The 19,934-nt window shown below is 36.1% G+C and overlaps 1 protein-coding gene across 1 annotated transcript in view; it reads right to left on the bottom strand.

Annotated features, from left to right (window-relative positions):
- ADAMTS19 (ADAM metallopeptidase with thrombospondin type 1 motif 19) overlaps positions 1-19,934 on the bottom strand; it is a 139,325-nt gene that overhangs the window by 69,815 nt on the left and 49,576 nt on the right. The gene's annotated exons all lie outside the window — the stretch shown is intronic.

The following is a 19,934-nucleotide window of genomic DNA, read 5'->3' as shown; positions in this document are numbered from 1 at the left end:
TTCTCTGCAGCTTCCTGTGGCTTATTAGCACAGCTGGAACTGCTCCAAGGTTAAGTTCACAAGAAAAAAAAAACTGAACAATTGCTCTCTTGTTATGATAAAGCTATTCCCAATCAATCCATAGGCTCACTGCACCGCTTCAAATTAATACACTTAGCACCTGGAAAGTGTTGGCTAGAAAGCTGYAACATCATCTCGCTCACCATTTAAGGAATAATCCTTGTATACCTTTCTAAACCAGAATATTTTACAGAACAAAAATCAGCACCAAGTGGATATATGCCAAGTGTAAATCATTAAAATGACCTTACTCCACAGATAATTATTTCTGAAGTCAATGCGGAGTAAAATATATGCAAAATCAACTAAGAGAGTCTAGCTTTACCACTGTATATTAGAAAGAAACACTGCAATAACTACATTTTATTTTCAAGTACATAACTATCCAAACAAAATGCATGCTRCTTCAGAAATACTACCTTTGCCAAAGTCAAAGCAATGCTTTGACTCATCATTTAAACATCATCTTTAAAAATTCCTGCCATTTTAATTAACATCACATCCTCAACACTATTTATTGAATCAGAATAGACATACATTTACAACCTTACCACTGAAAAGCTCTGTTCTGTTCACAGAGATACTATCTTAAACATGTTACTAACTAAAGTAATCATGCTACCTAGAAATCTAACAAGATACTTAAAGTTGACCAAGATGAATAAAAGAAAAAGGAACATAGACCCAATGTCTACTGCATCACATGGTTAAGGTAAGAAAMCACACCAATACTAATAAATGCATATTAGATATCATTTCACGCATGCTAATATTTGTATAGGCATGATCCCTGGTTCTGTTTTTTACCGCACATAAAATTGCCTAAGCTCACAGTGTGAATAAAAGTAATATTTACATATGTAGAATCTCTTAGAAGAAATTTCATCAAGTTTTAAAAACAGCTAAGTAAAGTACTGATAAAATACAACTAACTCCGGAATGGAGAGAAGATGCAGAACAAATGATTCTCCACTAACTGAAACATAAACATTCAGAAAAAAATCTCTGCTTTTTACAAGGCGCCATGCTACAATATGCAACAGGATCTTAGTTTGAATTATTTGATTATTTGCAAACCAGGCCAGCTTCTGTAATTGAATGGCCAGGTACACTTGGCTGTGATACAAAAACAAATATTTGAGCTGGTAAATTAATGGACCTTTGAGCGAAAATGGCAGTACTGAAGTACGCTTGTTTACTTCTAATTTTTTTTTTTTTTTCCTTCTATTCCCTTCCCTTTCCTTTCCTTCCCTCCCCTCCCTTTCCCTTTTTGCAAYTCAGATGCTTTCTTTTAGGAAAGGAAGTGAAAAGCTTTCCATAGGGCTGACCCTCAAAATCACACAACTAACACAAACTGCTAACTAACACACAGCACAATATGGATTTCCAGACAGGAGAAAGGGTGAGGGAGAATTCTGGTCACTTGCTAGTGAATCGGCCTCCTTGAAACATTCAGAAACCAAACGAGCATATTTAATAAGCAGTAAACTCAAAAGAAAATGGAAAATCCTAGGAAAATAAATGTATTTCTTTTCAAATTTGCATATAGATATACCTGTATAGACACACATATGCATTCTATTTGCACATTATACTGATGCAAAACAGGTTCAGATATAACAACCTGAAATAACAGGTTCTGATATAATTAAACAAGCATGTTCATATCCCCAATTTTAATTAACTTGTATGATTTATGAAATCTTCTTAGRAAAAAAAAATAAAGTTTCCAGAAAAATGACCTATCCATATGTAATAAATAAATGGTTATATATTTAATAACGGAGTAGGAACTTTATCCTTGGCTTTTAAGGAAAGTGCTGCATTTCAACCATTTAGAGGGGYGGAAAACTCTAAAAGCAAGGATGAAATATCAATGCGTGTTGATCTACTAAACATGCCTGAACAGATTTTAAATATACAATTGTACAATTTTAGGTACTGAGCTATTGCACCTTACTAACAGTCGACTGCTGTTCAGTATGTTATTSAACAAATGGCACACATTGAAAGTTATCTGCTTTCTTCTAAAATGTAGTCCAAAGAGAAAAATTGTCTTTCAGAAGATGTGTCTCAGAGTCCACTTGGACTAATACTCTGTGCCCAGCAGTGGTCAACAGCAAATATTTCCAGGGACGTTACACAAACTAAGTAGAAGTGAGCTTTCCTCAGCATCCACTCCCAGCCTTTGCTGACAGCATTTTAGAGATCACTTAAGACAGAGGCTATGTCTATGTTGTCATTTTAATAGTCAAGAAATTTTCTATTCTCTACGAATACGGCTATTTCTTCTTAACCTGCTTTACAGTTTGGGTCCATAAGAGGCTGTGACAACAGCTCTGGAATGTAATGATGCCCTATACATTTTCCTTTTTTTGCCTACTACATTGCAAGCACTCTTGCTCAAGTATCATGCTCTATTAATCTTTTCAAGTCATTTATGTCTTTAGAGATCTCCATCAGCTATCTCTGTGACAGAGTGAAAAGCTCTGGTATATATACCCCTTCCTCAGGCAGAAACCAACCACATCTTTTCAGCATCTACAGCCATCTGTGTATCTTAGTTTATCTTTTCTGCTACTCTCTTTCTGACAAAAGCAACCATTGTCAAAGTGCATGTGCAACATCCTTTAAAAGAACCAGAATCATGTTTTTATGTGGTTTTCTATTCTTTCCTAATCAATCCTAACAGTTAGCATACATCTGAGCAAACACTTTCAGATAAATGTCTGCAATTACTTCTAACCAAGAAAATTTGGTTAAATCGTGAATAATTCTAGGGGAAGACAAAGCAGGTGGAAGACATTCTGTTCAAAAGCAAAAGGTAAAAATTCACCAGATAGACAGTAATGTGCAATAAAGAATTTTCCTGCTTCRTACTTTCAAATACTGTGACAGTGACGTAAAAAGCAAATTTAATACTTCTGAATAATAATTTATCCTTCTTCTGAGAACCAGAACTCATTGACCCACTACTCTAATTTCCTCAACACTTAGTATGCATAAGCAATTTTTCTAGAGGTTTCTAGATTTTTTTGCATGTTGACTGTTGCATGGTAAAGAAAATTATTAATATTATCAATTTTATTTTCAAACAAAAGTAGAAAAGTCTATTTTTAAGATTACACAAGAAAAGTTACATTTTTCACTTGTCTTAGGAAATCTTCCAGATCTACAACATATGACTTCAGAAAAGAGCCACCTCATCTGTCTGGCAAGAAAAAATGGGGCTTTCCATAGCAAAACTGAAGACTGTTATCTGGAAATCCAGAAACAGGTTTCAAGGTGGGCATCATTCATTTCAGAAAAGCTCTGACCAAATAAACTCAATGACATGCTTTTCACTGTTGCATTGTACTGTTATACAAGTTGCACTGTATTGTTATACAAGGATGCAAACTGCATACAAGACAWGCAATCTACTTTGCATGTACCTTTCCTACAATAAAGGCCTGTTTCAGTAACTGACAAATGACTTGTCACTACACAAACCTACAGTGGGGGTAATGAGAACTGTGCTCACCAAAAGCATCTCTTTATCTCTGAACTCTGAATTGCTTCCTGTGCCTTTCAACCTGTTCTTCCACTGCACTTCCTCCACAAAAGGATAATGTGGAGGATAATGTGATAATGCTATTTTTCAGTCTTTTAGGATATTTTTGTAACTTTTCCCATCAAACCATCCTCATGACCTGATTTCTTTTTTAGAGCAAAAAAAGAACAGGACAAGAAATCTGTGGCATTTTCACTCCTGATGACATCCAACATATGGGCCCTCTGATCCTCAGATTTGCCTCAGTGCAACAGGAACATGAACTTATTTATGGGGCTAAGATATTTTCTATTACTTTCTTACATACACCTACAAAGATCATTGGAAAGAATATATTTTGGTCAATCACTTCTACATTTCTAGGTATACATGTGTTTCTATCTCTTTCCCTTTAATGATCTTTACTTAGCTTATATGAAAACCTACCATTATTTTCTCCACACCTGATATACTTTGAGCTACTTGTTTCTTATGGAAAAAAAAACTTTACCTTCTGTGAACTCCTTCCAGAATTATTATTCCTTACAGATGATATATTCAAATTATGGGAGCAAAAGTAATACTGTTCTATACTGCATCCATGCAGTTGTCCTTTTCTAAAATGCACTCTCTTCCCCACTGCTTTCAGTTTCAGATATATCCCACTCGGGAAAAGGAACCAAGGTAGTTTCAAAGCATATGGTAGTTCTCAGTCTTGTCAGGAAACAAGCAGCAGCACTAYGTCTCCATGATACAAAGTGGCTATCTGTGCTCTACACTGTGAAATGTTTCACTCAAACAACAGTAGGGTAACAGGAGAAAATGAATATTTATCCTACTTAGTTCCTTTTAAAACATTTTGGAGACATAAAGCATCTGCTATATGGGAACAGTTATCTTAAACGTTCAAACTACCTGATGACTGTTTTATCTGCTACAGTTTATTCAGAAGTCTGTAAAGGATGGTTGGTGCAGGTTTAATGGTGTCTTTTCACTGTGGCAAGAACTTTAAAGTGGCAGAAAGAGGGAAATAAGTTAATATTCTCGCATAAATATTTTGTGCATTTTTTAGAGGTTTACAAACGAAGCAGCAACTTCTGCTGCAATATGACTTTAAAAGGAAAAGTAAAGGCTGTGAACTGCAGACCACTGTCAAAAAGGACATATCTCTGCCAAAAASGCAAGTGGAAGTTTAGTTTTCCAAGAATACCAGAATAGGCTTAGTAATACAAGAAATTACCACTTGAATGCTTGCTAACATAAAGTAATATAAACCAACTTCATTTTATGAAAGAGATGACCTTTTCTAATAATTTGTTACAGCTTTGCTATTGTACACTTTGCTGCCCCTGCCAAGTGTTTAAATCACATTTTTTTTCAATGTAAGCACTATTTTAAGCATATCTTTATAAAAATTATGTACTGAAACGTTTAGTTGGTTTTAAAATATTTTTGGAATATGTCTGGAATACATCAAGCAATCATATTATTTTAAAGTAAAAATAAAATAAAATAGCCTCCTCGTTTAATACCAAGGGCCCTGCTCCAATGACATAAGGAAGCATATTGCACAAAATAATATGTTAATGAATATGTTGATGCAGATTTTAATTCCAGTGAGGAAATATATATACTGTAATTTTATATTTTTTCTGCTTTGACAGATTATTCCAAATCTAACCTTTATTTTCTAAATTACATAATTACAAAACCTTTAAAAAGATTTTAAAACCTGAGCATACACATCATTTTGAGAGAATTAAACACATTGTCATTTGCCAAAGAAGTCAGAAAAAAAAAAACTTGCACTCATACTTTAATGCAAATGCTGACACTCTCTTCTGTTCCTACAAAAATCTGATGATCCAACTAATTGTCAAAACTGTTTTCATTACTATAAAGTGTGTTTTCACTTTAGGAGATTTCTAAATATTAAAGGCCTCCATTTCTGTAGACTTGAGTTAACATAAATTACCATTACATAGTAAAATGTATAATAAAGCAATTAGAGGCAAGTCTCTAAGCCTAGATAGTTTTGATATATCAACACAGTGGATGAAAACAGCAATGTTTCCTAAAGTCAGTGCTAACTGATTAGGGACCAAGCTGTGCTCGCATTGCAGGATTTTCTGTAAGGGCATGTTTCAGTGTTCTTGCAGACTGTTTCCAAATCAAACATTCTAGGGATGGTCTTCAGCTACAACTCAGCCTCTACGAAAGCAAGTTGAAAGATTCGGCATCAGGTCTTTCCTCCCTCAGAGAATCCATATTCAATTTCCTTTAAAAGCCTGCCAGATGCAAGGTCATTAAGATCTGGAGAAGCCTCCTGTATCTCAGATGTGCAGGGTTAGGCCCTGACTCTTTGATTGAGCAAGTTGAGTAGGGGGTGACTTTATTTTTAGATGGGAAACCCACATTTCATTCATGGTAGGGTACCCATCATACAGACTCAAAACAAAAATCCGAAAGAACACGTTGACATTCAAGTACCATGAAAGGCAGCTTTGAGATGGATTCCAACAGCAAATCTACACAAAGACGAACAGTCAGTAGATGAACGGACAGTTTTGGCCCAGGCCCTCTGTTCCTTCCTGCTTGAATCTGTGGGGCAGATTTCTCACTGTGTTTTAAAAAGTTAGGTAAGGTTGCATTGATCACTTGAAGTGCTCTCTATGCATGTGGAATCCCTTTCCTCCTTAAATAAAGGACCCACATATCACTGGCTACACATTCTCCACCGCAGAGAAAAATAATGCATATATTATGTAATCTTTCTAACTGCATCACAATAAACTTTTTTTCCTTTAGATAGGCATAGCACACACAGAAACTCATCTACTGGTGTATGCTGTGCACCGTACATTGGTTGGGATGTATCTATTTGGCCTTTTTCAGAAAAAAAAAAAAAAATCCAGTAAAACACTGTTGGATTTATCCAGTGAAACATTACGCAAAGGTGAATACTCTACCAAAACATCATTTTTTAAACATTTCATCTTACAATATATAATACTGAAACAAACAAATCCAACAACAGATAGAAAATGTTGGAGAAATGGTTAGGTAGTTAGCAACAAGTATGTCTTACTTTATAGCCATTTAATTCATACTAAATTTGATATGAAATATTTTGTTTTTAAAATGTAATTGTATGTATAATCTAAAGTTATAATTTTTTTTTTTTAGATTACTATATAGCTATTCCTTGCAGTAATAACACAGAGCATATATTAGTATCATAGAGCATATAGAGAGTGATTGACTGTAAGCATATACTTATTTATTATTTTGCCAATTTTCTCAATTTCATTATATGCACAAAGTATTTCATCTAACTGTTTTTCATATAAAGAAATACTATAAACAACAGGTGTTAAAGTTGTAAAATTCAGGAAAGAAAAAAAAAAAAGAAGATATCTTTAGAAGCTCCTACCAGTCAGGACTTGGCCCTGTTTTTCAACAGTTCATATAGGCAAAAGTATTCAGGACATAACTCACTGCTCAATACAGGGAACAATATCACTAATTTTTATTTCTCTTGCAATCCAATGGCTAAAACTGGGCCTTTTCTGATGGTAGAATATTTTTTTTCCAGCAAAAAGTGGAGTAGAGTAACCCACTGCTCTCCCRGTTTGTGCCTTGTCACCCTACCCTAAGACGTGACCTTCTCTGCATATAATGCTCGCATTGGTGCAAAGGAGGAGAAGCTTGTGGTGCCTTTAATGTCTCCCATGATGGGAACACATTTTTTCCCTATGAAATTAATTCTAGCACAGATGGGGAACGCTCCTCTGAGAGTCTTTGGCAGATGTAGGCTACTCTGYACTCCAACAGCACAGAATGAGGAGCTCAGTTGGACCCAGCTTTCATTAACACATAAAGTAAGAAATCCCAATCCCGATCACACTTCTACTATTGTTTTCATTACAAAAGGTAAAATAAAATATGAATACATCTTTACAGTTTACAATGTGGTTTTCTTTAGTTCAAGGAAGGTTTATATTTAGTGATCTCATCCTTCATGGATGTTAGAAAACAGCTTTGCAGACTGAGATGGGATGAACCACAATGACAGATTTTCATGACACAAATTAAGGATTCAGCTGGAAAAGTTTAGAACTGTCCTGCTGGCATATAAATCATACTATTACGCCCTTGCTTTTATAACACAACAATGTAATCACAATGGCAAGGCAAAAAGAAAAAGCCATTAAAACTCAAGGCAACAGACCAGTAACAAGGAATTCTAGTTGCACTTTTACCAGACTGAAACATTCCCAGCATTTAAATACTAATTATAGCCCTGGTGTATAGAGTAACAGGCATTTTGCTGCAAAGCATTCTTTCTAATAGACCTTTTACTGGTATACAACTTACCACTATACATGTTTTAGGTAATCATATTTCAAAATTTTTGACTCTAATAAATGTACCTAAGGGATACATACAGAAGGTAGAAAGCACACATTACTTACAAGATAAATACAAATTACAACAATTATCTTTAATTTTCCTTTCAAGACAAAACAAATACACACACATGTATTATTAGAGCATTCTTTAAGAATTCCTTTTTCTGACAGATTTAGGAGCTTTTTTTGTTAAAGAAATGCAAGCTATGGTTCCAAGCACAGATCTTCTAATTGCTAATAAAATTTTGGTAGAAGTTCCTTAAAGGTACTAAGTTTCTCTATATTTTAAGAGATCTTTAAGACTGGATCTTAAACACTCTAAGTAAGCTGAGACTAAGCACAGAAAAAGAACACAAAAATTTGCTAAGAAATTAAGTAATATAAGCTGCAGAAGAGAATATTTTATTTTCACACACACAAAAAAAGTGATATGGTTACGTAAGAAGCTACAGAAAACTATGGATAGTATTGTAGGGCATCACAGCACAGTTTACTGTGGTCAAGAGCCAGATTCAGCTGTTCAGCCCATACTTGACTCTGCTGGGATATAAGCATATGCTAAGAACAATGACAGCATATGGCCTAAATCCTCATTGAGACAAACAAGTCTCAATATACTTGAACTTGAACGTATAAGAACTGGTCATGACTCTGAATAAGTATGATAAGTATTATTAAAGCATTAAAAAAAAAAAAACTTAAACTTAAAACTTAACCCATATTTTAAAATAATCATAGCTTCTGATAAAAAATATTTTATTCAGTTATTAGACTATACATTTGATACTATCTTGTATTTATCCTATATTTTATTATACAAATAAATACCATTACAGCTGGTACTACGAAATTTATAAATAAATACACCAAGTTATATAGCACATCAAATTATTAATATGTTGATTATTTGGAAAATTATTTAAATTTCAGAAACACACACAGTCAAAATGAAGTTCAGCCCTGGATTTGTAAACTCTATTCAGAATTGTAAACTTGCAAACTGTATGTAAACATCAAAATTAACCTTTAAGGCTTCTTAAACATGTTCAAAGCCATGCCTCCTAAACGATTAGTCAAAAAGATTTAGCAAAAACAATATACAATTTCTACAAATAAATTTCTACAAAAACCCTACTGCCTCCTAAATAATATTAGTGAAAAAGATTTAGAAAAAAAATATACAATTTTTACAATGTAATCTGAAAAAAAAAAGTCTTGAAACAAAAACTCTTTTCTTCACTTTCAACTTTCTAAAATGTATTGGCTAACTGCTATTGGCTCACTGCTTCAAATTAAAATAAATTGAAATAATCTGGGGCAACAAGTCCTTGATCAATTGTTTGAAGCAGAAAAGACTTTCTCTTTTTTTTTTTTTTTTCAGGAATCATAAGTGTTTAGTAATTAAAAGTAAGCTCAGCAATTATGAAATCGCCATCAAAACTCTATTCAAAGAGATTTATGCTGTGTTACCCTACTACTGCTCAGATTAATTATGTTTCAAACTCTTAAATTACAGAAATAAAACAAAATCTCTTATGTTACAACATATTTTGTATCTGATTACAACACAGTAAGAAAATAAAGATTCGGTTCTCCATGTGAAACCCCGGTTCACTGCTCTTGGAAAAAAATGTTGCCATTAAAACAAGAAAACAAGAGACAAAGTAAGGTTGAAATTTGTCTCAGAGGTTTATATAAAGCACAAAACTAATCAATTTTAAGATGGGCTGTAAAATATTTACAGGAGGCATAAAATGGTGGTGGTCTGCAATAACAGAAATCTAAATGTGATAATCTAGGGCATATATTGCAGTTTGTATTCTTCTGTTTGCTTGATAAACTGCACCAAGTAAGCAATACGTAATTCAGTTTTATGACATTATTATGTTAATTTCTTTTTTTCTTCCACATCTACTAGGAATTCACATCCAACTGAACTCCTAAAAACAAGAGTTTTATCCTATAGTCTGAAGAAATGTAGGTTTCTTCCACCATTTGAAAGATCCTATGTATTAAAGACATTTGTATATTAGAAKCACTGTATCATAGGACAGTCACTTCCTCAGTAACTTCTGTACTTCTGTACTTCTATATAGTTCAAATTATATTAAGTAAAACTCCTTAGTAAGGTCACAGAAGACATTGGTGTTCAGAGACCCCATTTGACCATTCTATTTACTTCAGCATTTGCAGTTCCTGGATACACTTCAGAACTATGGTACCTAGCCCAAAAATAAATGTTCATAAGAAGAAATTGACCGAGAGGTCTATGGCTAGCTTTTCTCCAAATCATTTAAAGGAGGCTCCTGCTTCTAGAATATGAAGTGCCTATTTATAAATAAATCAGTGAACTTAGGATCATGACTTTGCTGTGAAATTGTTATTAACCCATTGYACAAAGGAAAACTGAGACAGGCCTGAGTTAAATAGCATATTGGAAATATTCTAAAAGGTTTTTTACAGGTTAAACAGTTCTCTGAATGTCAATAATCTTACTTGTAGCAACCTTCCCTTTACATGGGGAAACATTTAGAGGATCTTCTGTTCAGAGAGCTTTGTATTTTTCAGGTAAGCCCAATGCATGGGGCAAAAATTCAAAGCTGATAAATCTTTACTCGAGTCCGTGAATTTTGTGGAACAGCAAGTCTGGAGACATGTCAGAGAATGTCTGTGACCTACAAAAAAAGCCCTCATTCTGTTGAAGAATAATCTGATTTAGTTCGCTTCCTCATCCAGTCTGTACATCCCTGTTCTTGAATTCCCTCTCTCAATTCCCTATAGTATTCAGCAAGGAGTATTAACAAAAAAAGAAATAAATATTGCTGTGCTAGGGAATACCAGACAAAAACATTCTGGCCACAGTCATTAGCCATATTTCACATGATTAAGTGTACACCTCCAGGCAGTAGCAACTTTGATCAATCACACCTTAAATTAAAGGTAATCTGAAATAACCTTTCCTTACTGAAACCTAACTGGACGCTTTTTATGATGACATTCAACGTGACAGTTTTCAATGCTAAAATGGTACTAAAAAAAAAAAAAAAAACCACCACACAACCAGCTCTTAAAAAACTCCTCTTTCTGTCCAGCACTGATTTCTCCTCCACTGAATGTTCCATTTCCCTTTGCAAGTCTGGTAGGACTTTTCACCCAAACTCACATTTGGTCATTTGGAGAAGCAGATCAAGACCAGCTCCAGCCCTGAGCTTTACCTGCCTTCTTGAGCAATGAAAAATGCACCTCAGAGTTATCACATGCTGTAAATGATAGGTCTGAAGACTTTTCTCTTTGTTGTTGACTGACTGGACATTTCCCTGGCTCTCACAGCATAAGATGCTCACGCAGCAGCCCAGCTAGAGATGTTTGATAAGATTACCCCTGCCTACAGGGATTATACTCTAAGTGTTCCTGTTCTGCTGCACACAGATATCTGAGCTGGTTTTAAATTAGCAATATCAAGCACTTCTAGCAATCTAGAATCTAGCAATTGTGCCACAGCAGTATATGATTCATGTGAGATGGTTTACCATCCTTCTGAGTAATGCCTTGCCATTTCTCTAGCTAATGAGTAAAACCAGCTACACGAGAATACTACATGTAGATTTTCTGGAACAGACAAGAGATGGTACAGGCAAGAAGAGTTAAGGAAACAGCTTTTTTAAATTTACTTCTGCAGTGCTGATGCTTGTGTTCTGGGCAACCTCTTTGGTGATAATGGGCCCTAAAGAATCAACTCTAATGTACCCAGCATTAACCTCCATTGGACAATGATAGCCTACCTAATTTCCTACTTTTGTCATATCTCTTAATGCATAGAGCTGGACTAAATATCTGTCCCTCAAGAGAATTGCTGGAAGAACAGGCCAAATACTTTGTGTAAAGATCTACAATGTTCAAATTATAAAAGAAAAATAACTAAATCCATCTTTGGCATTTTGCTAAGTTGGATGGAAGACATGTTCTTTCACTTCATTTTGTTTTGTGGTCTTTATTGTGTAGACGTTTGTTTGATTCATTACCAGTCATTATTTGTATCCATGCTATTTACATCCTTTGCAACAAAATGAAGACCTGATGGTGCCTGCATTTTCCAATGTTGTTTTTAATCTCTACAAAGCTGGTTGTTACCAAAGATAGAAACTTATAATATAGTAAATTTATAATTTATTATATTTATAACACAGTAAATTTGCACCATCCCCATAAAATATTGTGACAAACATTTCAAGAGTGTTCTATTCAGAGACTGCAATGTCAGTATTTTATTAAAAAATATTTCATAGTAAACAAATGAGGTGGAAGCCTGTCTTGGGAAACAATGACATTATAACTGAGGCTTTACTGAAAACAGATCTGAGAATACTGGATTGAATATACATATATATGTACATATATGTACATATTAAATGGTATAAATTATATATGGTAAGATAAAAAAAAATAAAGAAAACCCTGCTCTTTTGCAATACCATCAGATAATGAAACTGGGAAAAACACATTAGCAAAATAGTTTGAAAACAGCATCTAATTGCTTTCTCTCCACAAGACCTTGGAGCTATCAAGTTATCAAAACATTGCACTCACAGTCCTCCAAGATCAATAAATTGCTGGTAACCTTGTATTTCATAAAGCATCAGAAGAACTCCACTTACTATTTCTGTGACATCTTATTACTTACTTAGGAATCTCAACCAGCTCTGATATCAGTTTTAAATGCAGTTTTAATCAGCAAATGATACCAGTTTTAAAAGGATCTTTTTTGTATGGGATCATATAGGTGTGTCAACATGAGATGTATTTAGGAAAAAAAGGCTAATGCCAATACAATAAGAAGGTATTACTGGAATATTCACCTGAGGTCACTCTATTTAAGGCAAAAGCTATCTCCAAAATGACTAATAATTCTGACGCATTAGRTAAAATGGAACTCAATTTATACATGCCAAGAAAACTGTTGACCTTTCTTTGACAGAGGCAGGCTTTTTAGCTGAGTGTAGTAAAAGGCTTAGGCAAACTAAATCTGGAAATACTACTTTTTGTTTTCCATTTTGTTGCAGACAGAGTTCCTAGGACATTTCACTAGCTATTATAAATCTTTCAAAACATTAACCGTGGTCACAACCGTGCAGAGAGTGGTTGTCAATGGTGTGGAGTCCAGCTGGAGGCCTGTACTTAGTGGTGTCCCCCAGRGGTCAGTTCTCGGTCCGGTCCTGTTCAACTTATTCATTAACCACCTGGATGAAGGGCTGGAGTGCTCCCTCAGCAAGTTTGCTGATGATACCAAACTGGGTGGAGTAGCTGATAGCCCTGAGGGCTGTGCTGCCATCCAGAGGGACCTGGACAGACTGGAGGACTGGGCGGCGAGAAACCTCATGAGGTTCAACAGGGGCAAGTGCAGGGTCCTGCACTTGGGGAGGAATAACCCTGGACACCAGTACAGATTAGGCGTGGACCTGCTGGAGAGCAGCCCCACAGAGAGGGACCTGGGTGTCATGGTGGATGACAAGTTGACCATGAGGCAGCAATGTGCCCTGGTGCCCAAGAAGGCCAACAGGATCCTGGGGTGCATTAAGAAAAGCGTCTCCAGCAGGTCGAGGGAAGTGATCATCCCCCTCTACTCAGCCCTGGTGAGGCCACATCTGAAGCACTGTGTCCAGTTCTGGCCTCCCCAGTACAAGAGGGATGTGGAGCTGCTGGAGAGAGTCCAGTGCAGGGCTACAAGGATGATCAGGGGCCTGGAACATCTGCCCTRTGAGCAAAGGCTGAGAGAGCTGGGCCTGTTCAGCCTGGAGAAGAGAAGGCTGAGGGGGGACCTGATCAGTGTCTATAAATACCTCAAGGGAGGCAGTGAGGAGGAGGGGGGCGGCCTCTTTTCAGTGGTGGACGGTGATAGGACTAGAGGAAATGGCTTCAAACTGAAGCATCGGAAGTTCCACAGGAGCTTAAGGAACCATTTCTTCACTGTGAGGGTGACAGAGCMCTGGMACAGGCTGCCCAGAGAGGTTGTGGAGTCTCCTTCTTTGGAGATCTTTAAAACCCGCTTGGATGCAGCCCTGTGCCCTGTGCTCTAGGTGACCCTGTGTGTGCAGGGGGGTTGGACTCGATGACCTCTGAGGTCCCTTCCAACCTTCCGCATTCTATGATTCTATGATTCTAGCTTTTTATATMGCACATATGTTGTACACCTGTGGATTTTTGACAAGGGATGAGAGGAGATACTACGCGAACAATCAGATAACATACTGCGTGCCCTAATGAAAGGATTCAAGTGCTTATTGTCTAACATTTTAAACAGTCTATCTTTAATWAAAAAAAATACAGAAGAAATGCAAATACTATTCATTATGGAGTAGTATCAGGAAAGCAGCAGCTTGAAAATTGTAGAATAGAAGAATTTTGGTATAAATAAACTATTGAAAAGTCTATCTGTTCTTTACGGATAAATTTACTTTAAGTCTTTACAATTTACAGCAATATGACAGTATGAAATTCAAGCTAATGGACTGAATGTAGAGGAAAAAGATGCTAAATCCCTTTCTGATTCTATCTTGAGCAGGTCATTCAGCCTGTCAGTATTTCCATCTAAAGAAATTTCACTCATTCTTATGCCCTTTTAAAACTTGTTTGAGAAGATACTGCTGTGAGGATAACATTATGTGTCCCTGAGCAATCCTTCCAGGGCATCAGCATGCTTGTACGTTCCTCTAGATACTATCCATCAGCCAAAATTCCTAGCTTTGAAGCGAGATGGAAACAGCAAACAAAAGTTCACAGCTAGTTAAGTGCACAACTATAACATCCACCCAATGCACGTACGTGTTTGTCCCGGCATCTGATGAAACCTCTTGCTGGCACAAGGGCAGAACAGAAAAGCAGGCATTGGAATGCTAAACCAAGGCAGCACCCAGGCTGCAAGCCGGGCAGCTCCCGAAAGCATGCAGACTCCCTTAGAAAGTATCATTCCCTCAGCTTCTCCCAATCAACATGACTCCAAGCTGATGTCAGCATGAATCACTATCATTTTAAAATCTGCCCCTTAAACTGCAACATTTCACACCAATAAATCACCAATACTACAGAAGACATTAGCTAACAACAAACAAATACAGCAGCTTAGAAGGTCCACGTACCAAGGACTCCACGTGAATCACTGCAGTGGAAGAATATGAAGGGCAGGGAAACTCCAGTGTAACACTTGAAGTGAGTAAGAAAATATTAATTTCCATATACTGGGCTTAATACTAAAGTTTGTGTAAAGATCCACCAGCCATTTACTCTATAAACCATTGCTTCTTTCAATTACTTATGTATTAGAATATCAAAAGATGCACACATAAAAACAGTACAGCATGCACTATGCTGCAGTTTATAATTATTTTATGCTTTTACTTTTAGTACAAGCTTTATTTTCTAAATATAGACACCTAAACACATTTAATAAAATATAAGAAATAATTCCAAGCAATATCTATTTCACTCAATTGCACCTGTCAAAAATAAAAATAAAAATAAAAATAAAAATAAAAATAAAAATAAAAATAAAAATAAAAATAAAAATAAAAATATTTTATATATAAATATATATATATATATAAAATATATAAATATAAAATATAACTTGCAGGGGAGTAAGGTATTCCAAAATCTAAAATATGAGATAGTTTTTGACTAATCTACCAAAAATTCTTGAAGATAGAGGCACCATGATCTCCAAAACTCATTAACTGCAAAAGAAGAATCCTTGGCGCTTACTGTTCTAAATCTACATATTTAAAAAAAAAAAAACACTATATGCCACTRATGTTTAAATAATAAGGTAAGGCTAGAAACTGCTCATTATATTACAGGAGAGCCATGAGCATCAGGGTAGAGTAAAAGAACCCCATTTCTCTGAGGCAGTAAGAGATAAGAGGACAAGGAAAGAGAAGAGCCCAGAGCCCTGTAGTCAAACTACAATAGGAAGGCAAAAAAGCACTTTAGCGTGGTCAATTTTGATCCCAATGCAATAGCCTTGAGATTTTCCAGCCCAAAGGATTTTTACGGGGACAGTGACAACCGACAATACTGAAATCAACTTTCCTCAGCTGAAATTAATGGACCTATGCTGATTTATACTAGATGAGAATCTGGTTTACAGCTGTACAGAAATGTATCATTAGTCAGGGAAGGAACTAATTGGAGTTGCATTTGCCGTGAAATAAGAAGCTAGCCCCACAACACTCATGTCCACAGTATGGCTTTCCAAAAGCTTCTAGCTGTAGTATGATACTCATTATAACTCTAAGATGCACAAAATAAAAAAAAAGATGTACTCTCTAAATTTCAAAACACTTCTGGAAATTAAATGACCTTCAAATACTGTATTTTACATTTCTACCTACTTTTCAAAACCAGGAAAAAAAAAAAAAAAAAAAAAGAAATGGTAATGCCATTGTTATGTGATCACCAAGATATCCAGGAAAGTAGAAAATTATTCTTTTGGTTTGCATTCTCTGATTAAGAATGTTCACAAACACCTTAAAATACTCTTTCCATCAGTATGTAAAAAAAAGAGTTCACCTGAAAGACCATGGGCAGAAGTATTTGGAAGATTGGTATCAGCTATTTTGTTTCAAAACCAAGAGCAAATATATCTTTCAAGAGCATTGCAACTCTTGATTTTGAATAAACTTTTTTGGCTGACAAAGTTCTTCAAAGATCAACATTAATTTAAGTCATTAAATCCTCATACAAACCACTCATTCTAAAACACAATGAAAAAAGTACTAATGGAAGCRTGCACAAGCCCTGTACTTTGAGAAGAACACAACATGAAAAACAGAGAAAAGTGTTATTTGCCACCTCAATACATAAAAAAATTTCTGTGTAACAGAATGTTGGCACATATTCAAACTGGCTTAAGTGGGTACTCACGTCCAGTCCAAAAACTGTTATTCTTGGCATTTAATGAATAAACAAAAACATCTAGTAATTGTCTGTGTAGCATCCATCACAGAGAAGAACTATGACCCAACATGATCCTTTGATGATTAGATCTTTTGTAATAATGAAACTCATCCTGTAATGTTTGTTTCTTTCTTATGATTTTCATTTGTGGATAGTGTCATGTGATACAAATAACACCTTGACTGCCTCATTATACATGGACAGTTACACTAACATTTCAGAGAATTGCTTCATCACTCTCCTCTTCACAGTAAACAAATGTCTCTATTGTGGTGGATCTTTTTTTTTCTTTTTCTTTTTTTTTGCAAGCTTTGGACAGTTAGGAATTGTTTAGTTGATACTGCATTATTATTATTATTTTTCATCCTCTGGCAAATTTTGTAATATCTTAAACATTCCTAGAATATGCTGTTTCCTTTTACCTATAAACGTGTTATATAAAGATCTAGAGTAAAATCAAAGCACTCTAGTTTCCTTTTAACAAACTTTCAGATACAATCTAATCTAAGCCTAAAAATCATAGAATTCTTAAGGTTGGACTGGACCTTTAGAGATGATCTAGTCCAAACCCTCTGTACGTGCAGGGTCACCTACAGCTCCACAATCTCTCTTGGCAACCTGTTTCAGTGCTCTGTCACCCTCACTGTTAAGAAATTTGTCCTTAAGTTACTGTGGAACTTTCGGTGCTTCAGTTTGTGGCTGTTTCCTCTCGCTCTATCAGTGGCCACCACTGAAAAGAGGCCAACCCCATCCCCCTCACTCTCTCCCTTGTATTTATAGACACTGATCAGATCCCGCCTCAGCCTTCTCTTCTCCAGGACACACAAGTCCAGTTCTTTCAATTTTTCCTCACAGACCAGATTGTCCAGGCCCCTGATAATCCAGCCCTGCGCTGGACTCTCTCCAGCAGCTCCACATCCCCCTTGTCCTGGGGAGCCCAGAACTGGACACAGTCTCCAGATGTGGCCTCACCAGGGCTGAGTAGAGGGGGATGATCACCTCCCTTGACCTGCTAGAGACGCTCTTCTTAATGCACCCCAGGATCCTGTTGGCCTTCTTGGGCACCAGGGCACACTGCTGTCTCATGGTCAACTTGTCATCCACCATGATGCCCAAGTCGCTCTCTGTGGGGCTGCTCTGCAGAAGGTCAGTGCTGGTGTCTGGGGTGCAGAACCCTGCGATTTCCCTTGTTGAACTTCATGAGGTTTCTCACTGCCCAGTTGTCCAGTCTGTCCAGGTCCCTCTGGATGGCAGCACAGCCCTCTAGAGTATCAGGTACTCTTCCCAGTTTCTTATCATCAGCAATCAAATCAAATCAAATTTGGGATTTTCAGATTTAATGATAACAATCAYAAAAATAAAAGATGCTAAGCTGAAACAGCCAGTCCAGTCTCCTAAGGTACTCTCATGTCTTTACGTCTAAAGTTGTACTCCGAAACATACTGATGTAATACATGCATTCTAGTAAGATGATTTAAATATTCTAATAAAAGGACACAATGTTCTCTCTAGTTTTTGAACACTCCTCCTTTATAAGCTCATAGATGATGGCTGATATATATTTCAAAGAGATTAACTTCTTAATAATGAGCATGGGCCCACACAATTGACATGCCCAAGGAAAAAGAATGATGGATTGAATTTATGGGAAAGGCAGTATGGCGGTCTATCAAAAGTGTATTTTCACCCAATCCTATGGGAAACTAAAAATAATCCAAAATTATCCAGACAAACAGTCTGATTATCAATGTATTAATACTACAAATCCATAATGTTTTGCATACTTATGACCAACACACTGCCTTTGTTTCATGTTTCAGCCAAACTTCCTCAACACAGAATGTGACTGACTGATAATTCAGCTGGTTCATCTTCTTACCTCACTTATCACCCCAGGGACAAATTTGGCAGTAAATAGTCCTTCTGTTCTCTCCAAGGTTCAACTAAGGACAAAACATTTTTTTCAAGAAAAATCCTTTGAATTCAGTCACCTAATCCATGAAATCCACATATTGGCCTATTCTAAGAAATCCATTATTGAATCCTGATTCAACATCTTGATGACTCTGACCCCTTTGAGTCATGTAATTCACAAGAACCACCACTCTGAGAGACTTCAAAATACCGACAATCTACGTTCTTCATGCAACAATTATCATTTCCCATCCTAAGCTCTGCATGGATATATCCTGACTTACATATATTGCCTGTTCTGAACTTAAACACCGCATCATATTGTTGAAGGCTTTCTACTGAGATCACTTCCCCTTTCAGGTTGAAATGCTTTATGAGATTTTTCCCCATCACTGGGCAAAAAGAAAGTTTACCTGAACATGTAAATACATTTACAAAATTCATCTAAGACCAAGGCATCAATTAGTGGAAAAATGCTCTTCATTTTCAATCACTAACTGCTGTGAGAAACATTCTACTTAGAAATATTCTTCACTTAGAAAGACTCTGTTTTAATATCCTCCTCAGAAATGTTCACATAGTCTTGGGATGCTGAAGCAGTTAAGAGGACTAGGAAAAAGATAAGATAACACAGTTTACATCAAAATCCTTTTCAGATATTTGCAACCAATATAAAACAGGTCCAAAAAAAAAAAAAATCTCTAGCTATGGACTACAATAGATAAGCAATCCATGACTGATATCCTAATCTTGCTGAAACAGTTTCTGAAAACTTGTATTTACTTAAAGAAGTGTCACTAGTTTCCCTCAGTCAAATGGAATTCAAGGGGACAAAAACCTGCCATGACACTGAATGAATAAAAATGTTGTCAACTCAGACCAGAAATAAGCTGGAATCCTTCACGCTCAACACGGAAATTCTGTATCTTCCCTGCACCTTATACTGCAAAGCTGTCCTCCCAACGATGTGAACTAAATTAATGATAAACTTGATGCAACTGGCACTCACTGAATTGCAGCTGCCAATTCACCTAACAGTTCACATCCTGATATGTCTGAAAAGTTAC

The sequence above is a fragment of the Nothoprocta perdicaria genome, unplaced genomic scaffold (assembly GCF_003342845.1).
Source record: "Nothoprocta perdicaria isolate Ctin4 unplaced genomic scaffold, notPer1 scaffold_45, whole genome shotgun sequence".
NCBI classification, from domain to species: Eukaryota; Metazoa; Chordata; class Aves; order Tinamiformes; family Tinamidae; genus Nothoprocta; species Nothoprocta perdicaria.
Note: the sequence above shows the minus strand (reverse complement) of the source record. Positions and strands in the feature narration are given on the sequence as shown.